This window comes from Pelophylax lessonae (assembly GCF_965119305.1).
Source record: "Pelophylax lessonae genome assembly, chromosome: 10".
NCBI classification, from domain to species: Eukaryota; Metazoa; Chordata; class Amphibia; order Anura; family Ranidae; genus Pelophylax; species Pelophylax lessonae.
The window spans coordinates 46,051,894-46,066,060 of NC_138777.1; positions in this window are offsets into that span (position 1 = coordinate 46,051,894).

Genomic DNA, 14,167 nt, shown 5'->3' on the forward strand with positions numbered 1-14,167 from the left:
TCAGAGGATGAGGACGGCTTATTTATTCTCTCCACCAACTCTTCTACATGTTGTGGCTGAATAACATGGCCAGCACCGGAAAAAAAGGATGGGCGTGCCCCTCTTGCAGAGGATGCACCATGTCGACTGTGACCACCACTTTTTACTGTGGACACAGAGGCTGCTTGTCCTCTTTTCATGGCCTGTGAGCATCTGCCTCTCCTTGTCGGCCTTTCAGGCATGATGTGGATTTTGGGGGAGTTTTATTACTGGTTGATCAATATATAATAAATATATAATGCACTGTTGATATGTACTGAACTGACCAATAGATACTGAATGGCCTGATATCTAATCAATTGTCCTATATATAGATAGAGATCAATATAGGGTATACTGAACTGACCGATAGATACTGAATGGCCTGATATCTAATCAATTGTCCTATATATAGATAGAGACCAATATATGGTCTATTGTATATACTGCACTACTGAATATACTTCACTATCTGATCTCTTAACTTGTAAAAAACACAAATTTCTCTCCCTGCCTAACTCACTGCTAGCAATGTCTCTAATTAGACTACACTGCACTGTCTGATAAACTGCAAATTTCTTTCCTCTCACTGCCAGAAAAACACGATCCTCTCCCTGCCTAAGTCACTGCTAACAATGTCTCCAAAGACTACATTGCACTGTCTGATAAACTGCAAATGACTGTCCTCTCCCTGCCTCAATCAGGTTCCTCTCCCTCTCTCAATTACTTGCTATCTCGTCTGCACAATCACACTACACGAAGATGACCTGGCTCACAATCAGCATTTTATTTATTCCCAAAGGTGTTAAATAGGGTTCAGGTCATAGTTCTGTGAATGTTGCCACATTCTAAAATGTCTTTTTATTTTGAAGTATTACTTTTTCACTGGAGGAGTTATCAATTTAACAGGCTAAAAAAGCCACAACTCATATATGGACCAAACAGCTAATAAAGAGTGTACTCTACACTCAATATGTAAGTACCAATAAAATACATAAAAATATTTAAAAATTATTTAAATATTTAAAAACAGAAATAATTCTGCAAAGTTATATATATATATATATATAGAAGGAGCGAAAAACAACCAAAACCCGCTGACACTTGGATCACATGATAAATACTATACCAACACACATATATATAAAAGCTTAAAATCACAATATAAATACTATCATAAAAAAATACAAAAATTCAGCGATCAGAAATAAAACAATTTAGGTCAAACTCAACATTTAACCCACGGGGAACGCCAACCTTAGCATCAAAATTCCAAAAATATGGATATATGGAGAAATATGGAAAAACTCATATATGAGTTGTGGCTTTTTTATTAGCCCTCTCTTTTTTAGGATCCACTTACAGTTTTCATATATTGAATATTGTTCCATTCCCCTTTAAGTTTTCACTGTAGCCCGGTGTCTTCCGGGTCTCTGCATCTCTATTGCTATGGCAATGTGTAGGGGAGTTAGCCAATCAGCAGCTATTGCGGGCTATGTATGAGGGTGACGGTCTGACCAATCCCTATGACCGCTGAAGAAGCCTCCACCCACGGGAGACGATACGCGTGCGGGGGGTTAGGAGGAGCGTCTGACATCACCCGCTGACACTTTGGAAACCGGCAAGGACCGAGCTGGTCTCGAAGCTCCCGCCGTTGCCACACACCTGTACTGCTGTTGATTTGATCATCTCAGAGTAAGAGGCCATTTTTATTGTTTATGATTAATAAAGTTTGTATCAGGTTTACACTATGGGCTGCCTGCTTTTGTCTCATTTGTAACGATCATGTTGGAGAGAGTCCTGGAGTGTACTGTTCCATGGTTTCATATGAATAGCGGTGCCTTGGTTAGCCTGTGAAGAGTGGAGATCTGGTTGCCTGATTATATTAGGTTAAGGTGAGAGGCCAATCTGTATGGTGGTGGGCTGTGTTTGCACACTGAAGAGCACCTGTAATACCTGCATCTCCCATCAGGATTTTTCCACTATAGTCTGCACTTGTGGGCTACTTGCATGGACTTTTTCATGTTATATTATGTTTGACTTAATCTAGCACTGCACTATTTCTGTTTGTTGCACAGACTAGGACATTGATTGTATCAAAACTTATAATTTATAAAAATAACTGCATATGTAACAGCTGTGGACACCCTACTATTCCAGCTTTGTAAAGTGACCTAATGAAGGATCCATGCTCCTAGAGCTTTGTACAGGGTTTTTGAGCATTAGGCTTGATAGTGCTCAATGCTGCCAGCCTCAGCTTCTGCTCTACAATCTTTGCAGATTAAACTTTTCTATGCAAAAAGACTGTAGCATGTTTCATACTTTTACAAAAACCCTATGCATCAAAAGTTCTAATAAACTTCAAATGGGTTCCCTTCTGCACATTTGGCAATATTACAGATGTAGAATTCTAACTCATTTTACCTTGAAATGGGAAATGGATAGTACTGGTCATAGTGTTGGGTGCACAGTTTGGGTATTGTATTGGATGCCATGGGTGGTTCCTGGATGGGAGGCGTGTGTCTTCATTGTTTTGGGTTGTGGTCCCTTTAGGAGAGACAAGAAGAAGTAGTTTGTGTACTCAGGGATTTTCTCCTGTGCAGGGTGAGGGGTTCTGGGATGATCCAGTAAAGAGGGAGAACTGATTTACAGGTTTCCTATTATTTTTAAATACTCATATAGGTCCCAGAATTCCAAGGCTCAGAAAGATTTTGGGTGGGAAAGAGCCTCCAACCCCGACTAAGGGTACTTTTAACCTGAAAGGGCTAACTCACCTGCAAGAGAGGGTTGAAGATGGCAAGAAAGAGCCAGCAGGTGTCCACACAATGTTGTGTGGAGTAGAACAAATATGTGGGAAAGAAAATTTGTGGGACCAGAAACAAATTACAGTAGCGCAATAGTGGTGATACCCCTTTTCTCACCACTTACCAATAAATAAGCATGAATGGGATATAGACCTTAGAATTATAAAACATAAAGCATAAAATCAAACTAAAATAGTCCAAAAAAGTCCCTCAGCTTAAATGTAAACAGCACTGTGCGTTTAAAACCGGAAGTCTTGATGAGCGTGATGTTAAACAGGGTCACCCCACACTTCACCACCACCGTGCCAGGAATAAGGTAGAAATCAACACTCACCAGAAAGGTATGCTTATTCACTCTCATGAACAAGCTTGCAGAGCATGAAATACAAAAACTCCAATGGCATCACCTTTGAGTCTCCAAGCACAGGCAGGAATGACTCCGGTACATGTGGAAAATAAATAAATAGCCTCCACTAGTGCAATAACGTATACACTCCTTTATTATAGTAAAAATACAAACATTGCACTCACTTGTATTGCTGAAAAACACGCACATCAAATAAGTAGGAAAAGTGGGCACCCTTTGGACGCGAGATCACAGCTCCACGCCAGACCAAGTTCCGCCGGTTCCTCTTTTACTGTTGTTGTGGTTGCTGAGAACGCCCTCTGGTCACGCTCTGACGCGTTTCGTCACTTCCGACTTTGTCACTGGGGGCATCACACAGACGGTCCGGCAATCTCATTTATAGCAACCACTACCCGTCCCGTACACACTAGGTGGAAGTAAATAGTCTTTTTTGGACTATTTTAGTTTGATTTTATGCCTTATGTTTTATCATTCTGAGGTCTATATCCCATTCATGCTTGTTTATTGGTGAGTGGTGAGAAAAGGGGTATCACCACTATTGCGCTACTGTAATTTGTTTCTGACTGGATTTCATTCCTATCAACAAATTTCTTTTTTGCAAGAATGCAGATTATACAAACTACTTACAATTGTCGGAAAATAATACAAGATATACAGAGTACTACAAAAATGTATACAACACATACACGATTGCTATCTAACGTCTTCCTAGCAAATGAGCATTGATAATGGTCTGAATACTATAGGGATACACTAAAAAATCACTTAGCTTGCATTATAGTTGGTTTTTCATTTTACTTATCAAACAAGACTCTATACTACCCAAGAGACTACGCAGAAAACTGAGTTCTCTCGTAAAGTAGATTTAGTGTCCTCTCCAGGTAAAGTTTATTTTTGCTTTTGTGGAGTCCCCCTTTCAGCTTGTGCTTCTAGCCTTTTATTTAGAAAGTTTGGGTAGCCATTCCCACATGGGCGCACCTCTTCCTTTTTTTTCTAGCTCCAAACACCAAAATGACACTGTAGCATAATACATGCCATGGGTTACATATTCAAACAAGGTCAAGCTATTGATAAACTTTGTTGACAAAGCTATAGGGTCAAAGCTTCTCTAAAACAATGGCAACAGCTAACAATGTGTATAATATCCAAATATACAACAATAGTATTTATTTTCTCATTGTATTAGAAGACAGCATATACACACATTGTTCCAATGGAATATGTTTGATGAATGTTCACAAGAGACTGAAAAACACATTTTTTCTAGAGTTGAAAAAATCATGTTGTAATGCAGGGGTGTTAAACCTAATTTCAGCATGGGCTGCATCAGCATTATGTTTGCCCCCATAGGGCTGGTTGTTTCTGCAATACTTGATGTCCAGAGCACCTCATTCCCACTTAATATCAGATCTCAAGATCCACCATCAGAAGTCAAGAGCCCCACCACGACTGCAAAGAGAAGCTTAGGATTTGACAGAGGAATTCTGTCCTCCGCTCTGCTGAGACACTGTGGGGGTGGAGACAAGGGGGTTGCCACAGCTGCAGGAGAGGTGTGAGGGCCATGTGAAATGGTTTGGCGGGCCGGATTCGGCCTGGGGGTCTTGTGTTTGACACATGTAAATCTAATATAACATTATTACATTCCACAAACCTATTCACAAATATGCAGCATGATGGATTTTATATTTAGATTGATTTAGAAGAATTAACTTGGCTGTCCCTAGTATGTAAACTATTATTTTAGTGGGGTTTCCATCTTGCAAACAATTTGCATTGTGCTTGCCACAGCCAGCACTGATCCCTAGTGCCTAAAAATGTGTTAAAGCTTTAGTTTAGTTAAAAAACAATTGGCACAGGGAACATTATTTAAAAAAGTAATGTCATTTATTTCTTGCGCTGCTGGCTCCTGGTCTCATTGAAATCATCCACCTTCTGATATCACATTTATTGTAAGTACAGTCCCTTGTGCTTTTGTGTATTTCTCTCTCTTTTTTATTTTTTTTATTTATTAAACCTAGGCATTACCAGTTTTATTGGGGAAATATGGATCAGAGCAGGCTGTGCTGGAAAGTCCAATGCAAAATGTTTGCAGGATGGAAAACCCACTAAAATAATCTATTATGCATGTCTGCAACACCCAAATAAACAATCCTTCATGGTGTGAGTATATATGTGACTAGATTTGTTAATCTACATAAATAATAGGCTTTAAGGTGTTGCATAAAGCAGATGAGGTGTGACAGACATATAATACCTCAGGCACCTGAATTAATAAACTTAATCCTCATCGAACATTAGCTAGCCTCATTCAATAGACTGTGCTGCACGGTTAAGCCTGGTCTGGGGGTGGGGGTCAGAATCTTTAGATAAGAGTCCATGAACACTGGTCTTAAAAAAACACCAGTTCTTTTAGCAGAAAAAAAAATTGCTCATATGAAAAGTTATTGTACAGGCGTTTAAGAGCATTTAGCATTTTTCTTTTTTTTTTTCCAGAAAACTCCTCTCAAATACGCAAACTAGTACAGTTTTTTTTCTGCCTCTAAACACTGAGCTTACAATATGCCTCTAAACAACTCAATGTGCATGGACACATAGGATAACATTAAGCTGATTTACAGGCAAACCTGTGGAAACAGCTTTTTTTAAGCCCCGTGTGCATGGACCCTTAGAGGGTCTCTGTGCTGTGCTTTTAGGGTCTCTGTGCTGTGCTTTTTACTTGGCTTAGATTAAACTAATATCTCTCACCATTAAGTCCAACTACTGTAGCCTTTGTGAGACCCCGGGGTCACCGAGTGGCCATTGCTGGAAGAGCTGATAGTAGTAATCCACTGGACCAGAGAAGAGGAAACTTCTGCTCTGGAGGGCAGAATCCTCAGATTTAGAGGTTTTCTGCAGTGTAACTTCTTATCTGGTTCAGCTGAAGCGCCCACCTTTGAGGTCATTCATTCAAGCCCAATGACTGAAGCCTTCTGTGGGGCTCTTGGGACATAGAGTGACCATTTCTAGAGGAGGTGATAGTCATTCACAGGACCATGGAAGAAGCAGGATGAAGTCTTGTAAAGGGCTCAACTAAATTTTAGTTTTAATTTCCAATAATATCCCTTGTGGACATGCCCCCCCCTCCCCCCCATTTGCAAAAATATGTAGAATGTTCCTGACCTCCTTCTGAAATTACAAGTTGTCTGGCTTTAATAGCTTGAAGCACTTATCCGGAAAAAAATAAGTAGCACTTTTTAGATGGAGGTCATCAATAACACTTATATATTTTATAGTAGGCATACATTAAAAGGAAGGTGAACAACTTCAGGGATCTATTGTTTGGCACAGTTATCCATACTGAGTATAGCTCAGAGACTGGGTGTATTATCAGTATTAGATCAAACCTCAGTAAACACTTGCACATTTGTTATATATAACTGTGTGCTGTGCCAGAAATGTAAAGTTCCATCTGTGCTAACCTGTTCAACTAAGCTTGTATTTGGTATATTGTCTTTCAGCATGATTGGTGTTTACAATGCACGTGTACAAGTGATGTGTAAACCTATGGTGGCCATACTCACTTTGACTTTATAATCCAATTGACGTGCAATTTGATCAAAATGATTGAATTGGGAACCAATCAGATAGCCATGACTTCCCTTCCGATTAATTTTTAGACTTGACCCCCCCAGAGTAGTGCAGTGTCAACTATTCTGACAGTATGTAAAAAAAACAAACAAAAAAAAAAAAGAAATGGTAAAAAAAAGTTTAAATAATGTATTTTTTTTATTTTATTTTATACACTGTCACTAGTCAGTATCCCTGATCACCGCCACACCAGTCATATGACGACACTGTACTGCACTGGTGACAGTATGTAAAAAAAAATAAAATAAAAAAATAATAATAATTTTATTGAATTTCTTTGTTTTCCAAAAAAGTACAACTTCAAAAAACATACAATGCCCCCTACTAAATACATTGGACTGTCTACTTTCCAAAAAGACGTCATCTGAGGGGGTATTTGTACTGTCCTGGCATTTTAAGGGACTTAAGAAATGAGATCAATTTTCAAATACAGTATATACCATAGTTTGTACACTCTATACCCTTCACACAGACTAAATAATATACACTGATTTAGGTTCTTTTTACCAAAGAAATGTAGTGAAATACATTTTGGCCCACATTTTATGAAGAAAGATTATTTGTTTGCAAAATTTTAAAACCGAGTCTAAGAAAAACTTGTTTTTTTTTTTTTCATTATCGCCAATGTCTCTATAGCAATGACAAAGAGAAGTGGCGATAGAGGACAGCCCTGCCTAGTTCCTCTCTAAATTTCCAGCGGATCCGAGATACCACCACGCCCAATAATGTTAGCCAACGGATTTGAGTACAAAGCCCCTAAAGTGTTAAGAAAATTCGGTCCACAGTTCCATTGGGACAGGACACGAAAAAGAAAAGGCCAGGACAAAGAGTCAAAGGCCATATGAAGGTCCAATGACAAGAACATACCCCTGCGGGAGCGACCCCCTTTCCAATTGGATTGTAACACCGTAATCAAATCCACCGCTTGCCTAATCTGATCTGCAGCTTGCCACCCAGGGACAAACCCAACCTGGTCAATGTGTATGTATTGTGCTAAAAAGATGTTGAATCTGTTGGCATAAATTTTAGTCAGGAATTTAAGATCAGTATTGATCAGGGATTTTGACCGATAATTGGTCACGTCCGTGTGATCCTTGCCCGGTTTGGGAATTAGACATATATTAGCTCTATTAGCATCCGCATCTAGGGCTGCGCCGTCCCGTAACGCCTGGAAGAAAGTAAGGAGATGTGGGGCCAAGTGAGCAGTACATTTTTTATAATAGGCGGAGGAAAAGCCCGGGGTCTTAGAGGGCTTCGCTTGTTTGATCACCTGTAACACCTCAGCCATTGAGATTTCCCCCTCCAAGAGCTCCCGATGGGAGTCCGAGAGGGAGGGAAGATGGACATCTTGGAGAAACCCATCCATAGCCTCTGTCGTCATGTTCCCCTGGATGCTATACAAAGAAGAGTAATATGTGTGGAACAGCGACATGATGGTCTGTGGATCCTGGGTCAGCATACCATTCACTCTGCTAATCTTAGGGGGGCTTTAGTCATATTTTAGTCATCTGAATTGATTTAGTTTTAGCCATTTTTTAGTCAACTAAAATCTCCAGTACATTTCAGTCGACTAAAATCAAATGGGTTTAGTTAAATTGTAATGCATTATTTAAACGTTTCTCTAGAATTGCCAAACTCATTATATACTGCTGGAGCAAGAACCCAATAAGATGTTATTTGGTGTATTAAGATTTGAACATGCACTATAGAAACAGATTGGGTCGTTGCTATATATGTCTTTTTAAAGTGGGTGCATACCCCCCTGTTATGTTTGTACCTATAAGTAATCCTATAACAAGGCTTACCTATAGGTACTGTAAATATCTCCTAAACTTGCACTGTTTGGGAGATATTTACATTGCATGCAGCCAATGACCTCATCGGCGCATGCACTCTGAAGAAACGGCCGCCCATGTTGTTTCTTCAGAACCCTGTGCTGTGATCAGCGGCAATGGCACCCTGACAATGGCACCCTGACTGCCATTGGGTATTGGGATGAAATCCTTGGACTCATTGTAAGACCCTACACTGGTGCAGTGGGTCCTGGGTTCCTCCTGGTGCACGACAATGCCCGGCGAGAGTATGCAGCCAGTTCCTGGAGAATGAAGGAATTGATACCTTCGAATGGCCTCCGCGCTCGCCTGACCTAAATCCAATAGAGCACCTCTGTGATCTTATGTTTCAGTCCATCCAACACCACCAGGTTGCACCTCTGTTCAGGAACTCAGTAATGCTCTGGTCCAGATCTGGGAGGAAATACCCCAGGACACCATCTGTTGTCTCATTAGGAACATGCCCTGACTTTGTCAGGCATGCATACAAGCACGTGGGGGTCATACAAACTACGGAGCACCATTTTGAGTTACTTCAATGAAATTTCATCCTTTCGTTTACGAATGCATTACCCAGTCCATATCAGTATAGATATCCAGCATGATATTTTTCCCCATTGGGATCTAATGTGTTTTCAAAGTGTTCCTTTATTTTTTTGAGCAGTGTATATTCAAGTGACTCCTGAACCCCTCCCCAGGAGCCGCTTGAATATTCACAGAATCTTCCACTGTGGTAGAGGGACTCATAGTTCCCAGTGACACACAGGAATGGTGATGTGAGCACGTATGTAGTCCATTAATTCTTCCTCCAGCTCTGTAACCAGAAGCCTGTACCTCAGTAAAGACCTGCGCTGAAGGAATAATCTGCAGGAGCCAGAGCATTGCACCAGTACCTTTTTTTTAAATCCATGTGGGTGCATTTATTCATGTAATTATTTTTCAAAATTGGAATTGGCCTTTAATGCAAATGTTCTTTAAAGTCTCTGCATAAAAATCTAAAAGTGACATTTAAAACCTTTTTTTAAGCACTTTCAGCAGTTAATTTAGGCAATTACTGAGTATGCAACATCTAAATATTTTATTCCTTGATTACATTCTAGTTCAGGGTTTTCCAAACTTTTAAAACAAAGGTCCAGGTTACTGCCCTTTAACACTTTGAAGGGGGGGGGGGCAACTGTAGCCAGTGGCCTAGAAAATGCCTTGGCATCAATGGGATTAAACCATGCCATTGGCTTGGCGGTCAGTGGGAGTAAAAAAAGTTACATCAGTGGGAGGAACTGTGCCCCCATCGCTGGTGTCGGTGGGAGGAACCATGCCCCCATCGCTGGTGTCAGTGGGAGGAACCGTGCCCCCATCGCTGGTGTTAATGACAGGAACAGTGCTCCAAGGACCAGATAAAGGCAAGCAAGGGCCGTCGTTTGGAGACCCCTGTTCTAGTTTAACTTGGTCCCCTGATCACTGCCTCAAGGTTTCCGATTTCAGGGGATTCCTTTCTCCTTCAGCATTATATGGAGCCATTCTTGCAGGCAGGGACTGGAGCTTTGTCTCCCTACACAGTGTACTGTACATCAGTAGCAACACACACTCCAATAACCTAGTGCATCCTAGGCACCCCCTGCTCCTCCCTCCTTCAAGTTTACAGACTGACTGGAGACTGCAATGTCCTCTGTTAGCTCTTTCCTGTAAAAAACATACATTCAGGGAACCAGCACTAAGAGAGCAGGAGTCAGTAGTATTGAAAGTTGTAAACTGCAAGGACTGTTCACAAATAGATTACTGGGGAATGTTCACACCTTCCAGCCCGGCCTATAGCAGATTGATGGTCAGGTGGGCCTTTCATCCTCCCGAGTGGACATCATATGACATCCTTTCAGAAGGCGCCGCACACGGGGCTGCACTGTGGTGCAATCTATCACTGGCCATGTCCACTGGACACAGCCAATGACTAATCAGTGTACCGGTACCATGTGACCAATCACAGCAGATCACGTGACAGTTGTAAACCATGGATGGCTTCCTTTCATGCCATCCACTGTGTACAATTGTGTTGTTAGCTGTGATTGGTCAATTTGATCACATGCTACGGACAGGGCCAATCACAGCCCATCTGTACCATGTGATTAGCGCTGGCCAATCACAGCTAATCACAACAAATAAAACTGAATGAATCAGTTTCATTCAGCAAAATGCTTGCTTATAGCAATGAAATTCACTGCTATAGGCAATCATAATGTGTAAAAAAAACAAAAAAAAACCTGATGACTTCCTCAGACTTCCTAACATTTTACTATGGTGACATTTTATTGCTGTGGTCAAAGTGTGTTCAAATTTTGTGTTTTTTTTTTGTTTTTGCACTGTCACCAGTCAGTGTCTGTGATCACCGCCTCACCAGTTATTTGATGACGCTGTACTGCACTGGTGACATTATGTAAAAAAAAAATAAAAATTGTGAATTACATAGTTAAATAGTAGTTGAGGTTGAATAAAGACAAAAGTCGATCCAGTTCAATCTGTGTAGGTGTATGTGTGTCAGTGTTGATAACTATTCCCCTATCCCTGTATGTTGTGTTCTTTAAGATGCACATTCAAGAATCTTTTAAAAATATCAATACTCTCCTCTGACACCACCAATTGTGAAAGAGAGTTTCACGTCCTTATCGCCCTGACAGTGAAAAACCCACTACACAGTTTAAGGTTAAACCGCTTCTCCTCTAATCTCATTGTAAGGCCTTGTGTCTTCTTACCCTCCCTGAGACTGAATCATTTTTTTCCTGGGATCAGCATTGAGGTATTTGTTAATCGCGATCATGTCCCCTCCCAAGCATCTCTTCTCCAGCGAGAACAAATTTAGTGCTTGTAGTCGTTCCTCGTAATTGAGACCCTCCAATCCCCTTATTCATTTTGTTGCCCTTCTTTGGACTCTCCAGTTCCAGCACATCCTTTCTGAGGACTTGTGACCAGAATGTGACAGAATACTTCTGTTGTAGCCTAACCAGAGTTTTATAAAGTGGTAGTGGTTTTATCTCTGGAGTATATCCCCTTTTTATGCATGCTAAAATTCTGCTGGCTTTGGTAGCTGCAGCTTGACATTGCATGCTATTGCTTAGTCTGTCTTCTACTAGGACCCCCAGATCTTTCTTCATCTTTGATTCCCCCAGAGTTTCTCCCCCTAGTGAGTAGTTTGCATTTATGTTTTTAGCCCCCAAGTGCATTAACTTAAATTTTGCCAGATTAAACTTAATTTGCTATGTAGTTGCCCATTCCATTATTTTGTTCGGGTCTTTCAGTAAAATTTCTATATCCTGATGTGAAGTTATTGCCCTGCTTATTTTTGTGTCGTCTGCAAAAACTGAGATTAAACTATGTACCCCATCCTCTATATCATTTATGAATAAATTCAACAGAATTGGTCAGAATTATAATTTTTTTGAATTTCTTAATATTCAAAAAAATTTAAAAATCAAAACTTAAAAAAAGCACATCATGCCTCTTACTAAATACCTTGGACTGTGTACCTTCCAAAAAGAGGTAATTTGGGGGGCATTTCTACTGTCCTGACATTTTTGGGCCTCAAGAATTGCGATAAGCCCCCTGTACATCAGAATTTATTAATTTTCAGATATTTACCATAGTTTGTGGACTCTATAACTTTCCTACAGACTAAATAATACACTGATTTGGGTTATTTTTACTAAAGAAATTTTGCAGAATACATTTTGACCTAAATTTATGAAGAACCATGATTTATTTGCAGATTTTTTTAACAGAAATGAAAAAAAACATGTTTTGTTTTGTTTTTTTATTTCATTTATTTAGCAAAAAATAAAAAACCCAGTGATGAATAAATAACACCAAAAGAAAGCTGCAGTTGTGTGAACAAAATTATCAAAATTGTGTTGTCATTCAAAGTGCAACAGCACTGAAAGCTGAAACTTGGCCAGGGCAGGAAGGGGGTAAAAGTGTACCGATATTGAAGTGGTAATTTTCTTGTGCTGAATGTGTTAAGCTACAAAATGCTGATGGTTTAACACTACTTTAATTGTAGCTTTAAAGTTAATTTCCATCTGTAAAATTCACTTCTAGATAGCAGCTGTAAGGGATACTTGCCCACTCTTGTTAAAATCTGGAACCAGGCCTGTACTTACCATAATTCCAAATAAAGAAAAAGCGAGCCAGACCAATGGTAAAATCCATTTATTGAAAAAATTGACGTTAACCTCTTTACCAGGGCTTAACATTTTGAAGAAATGTAAATATTAGAGTGTGGAGAACTCTGATCTAAAGATGGATTTAGGAGAATCATTGCAGCAGCGAGTTTGCTGCCTCAGGTCAGTGTGGGCAGTAGGGTTAGAGGGGGCACCAAGCTTCAAAATGTACAAATTGTGATATTATTTTGATTACTTTATTTCCCTCTCCTATCCACTTCTAGGAATGTGAGGGGAAACACTGTAACAGAATTGCATGGTGTTCAGGGGATGTTGAAAGGAGTACAAAGGCAATTTACAGTTCAGGAAACATGATTCTACTCCTTCTTTCTCTGTTTGGTGGTCTGTAGAGTGGAAAAACAGCTCTGTATAAAAATGTAGACCCTTTTCTGTCTCCTATACTATATTCTAATGTTAGTCTTTCAAGCAATAAAGTCTCTCGTTTTTGTTTTTGTAAAAATAACAAATATGTTATACTTACGTGCCCTGTGTAATGGTTTTGCACAGAGCAACCTGGATCCTCCTCTTCTTGCATGCCCCCACAGCAAGCAGCTTGCTGTGGGGAAACCCAAGCTGGTGTGCTTCTGACCCGCAGCTCTGTGTGTCCATTTACACATGGAGCCATGAGTCACCCCGCCCCCTCCATTTCCTGATTGGCTCGCTGGCTGTGTGTGACAGCAGCGGGGCCCTACCAAAAGCCAACCAGGAGGCAAGGCTCTTGTGGACATTGTTGGATTGAGAGGGGGCTAGGTAAGTATTAGAGATCGACCGATTATCGGCAACACCGATATATCGGGGGCCGATATTCACTTTCCCCAATATATCGGAATCAGCCCCTGAGGTTACCGATATTGCCGATATTTAGGGAAAGTGCATGTCCTGGGTTGATGCCTGCAGCTAGAGGCATCACCCCGGTACCGGTGTCCATAGCCGAGGGTCGGCTGACTTGTAATAACAACTGATGCGGCTGAGAAGCCGCTCGGCTGTCATTACAAGGAGCGGGAGGGGACCCCCCCCTCCCGCCACCTTCCATGGCTCACCCAGGTCTCCAGTCCCACCAAGTATCGGGGGGGGGGGGGGCACTGCACACAGAAGGTTTTTTACAACCACTTTATCAAAATATTGACATTAAATAATGACAGGCCTTGTACAAATGGGAGTAATTATTCACATTGCTCCCAACTGTCCCTGATTTCAAGGCACCGGCCCTCTTTCCTCCTCATTTGTCCCTCATTTTGGTCTGATCTGTAAAATTGGATATAAAATGCACTTTTAATCTTTCAAAAAGTGTTCCCCAGTGCTAAACCTTTCATC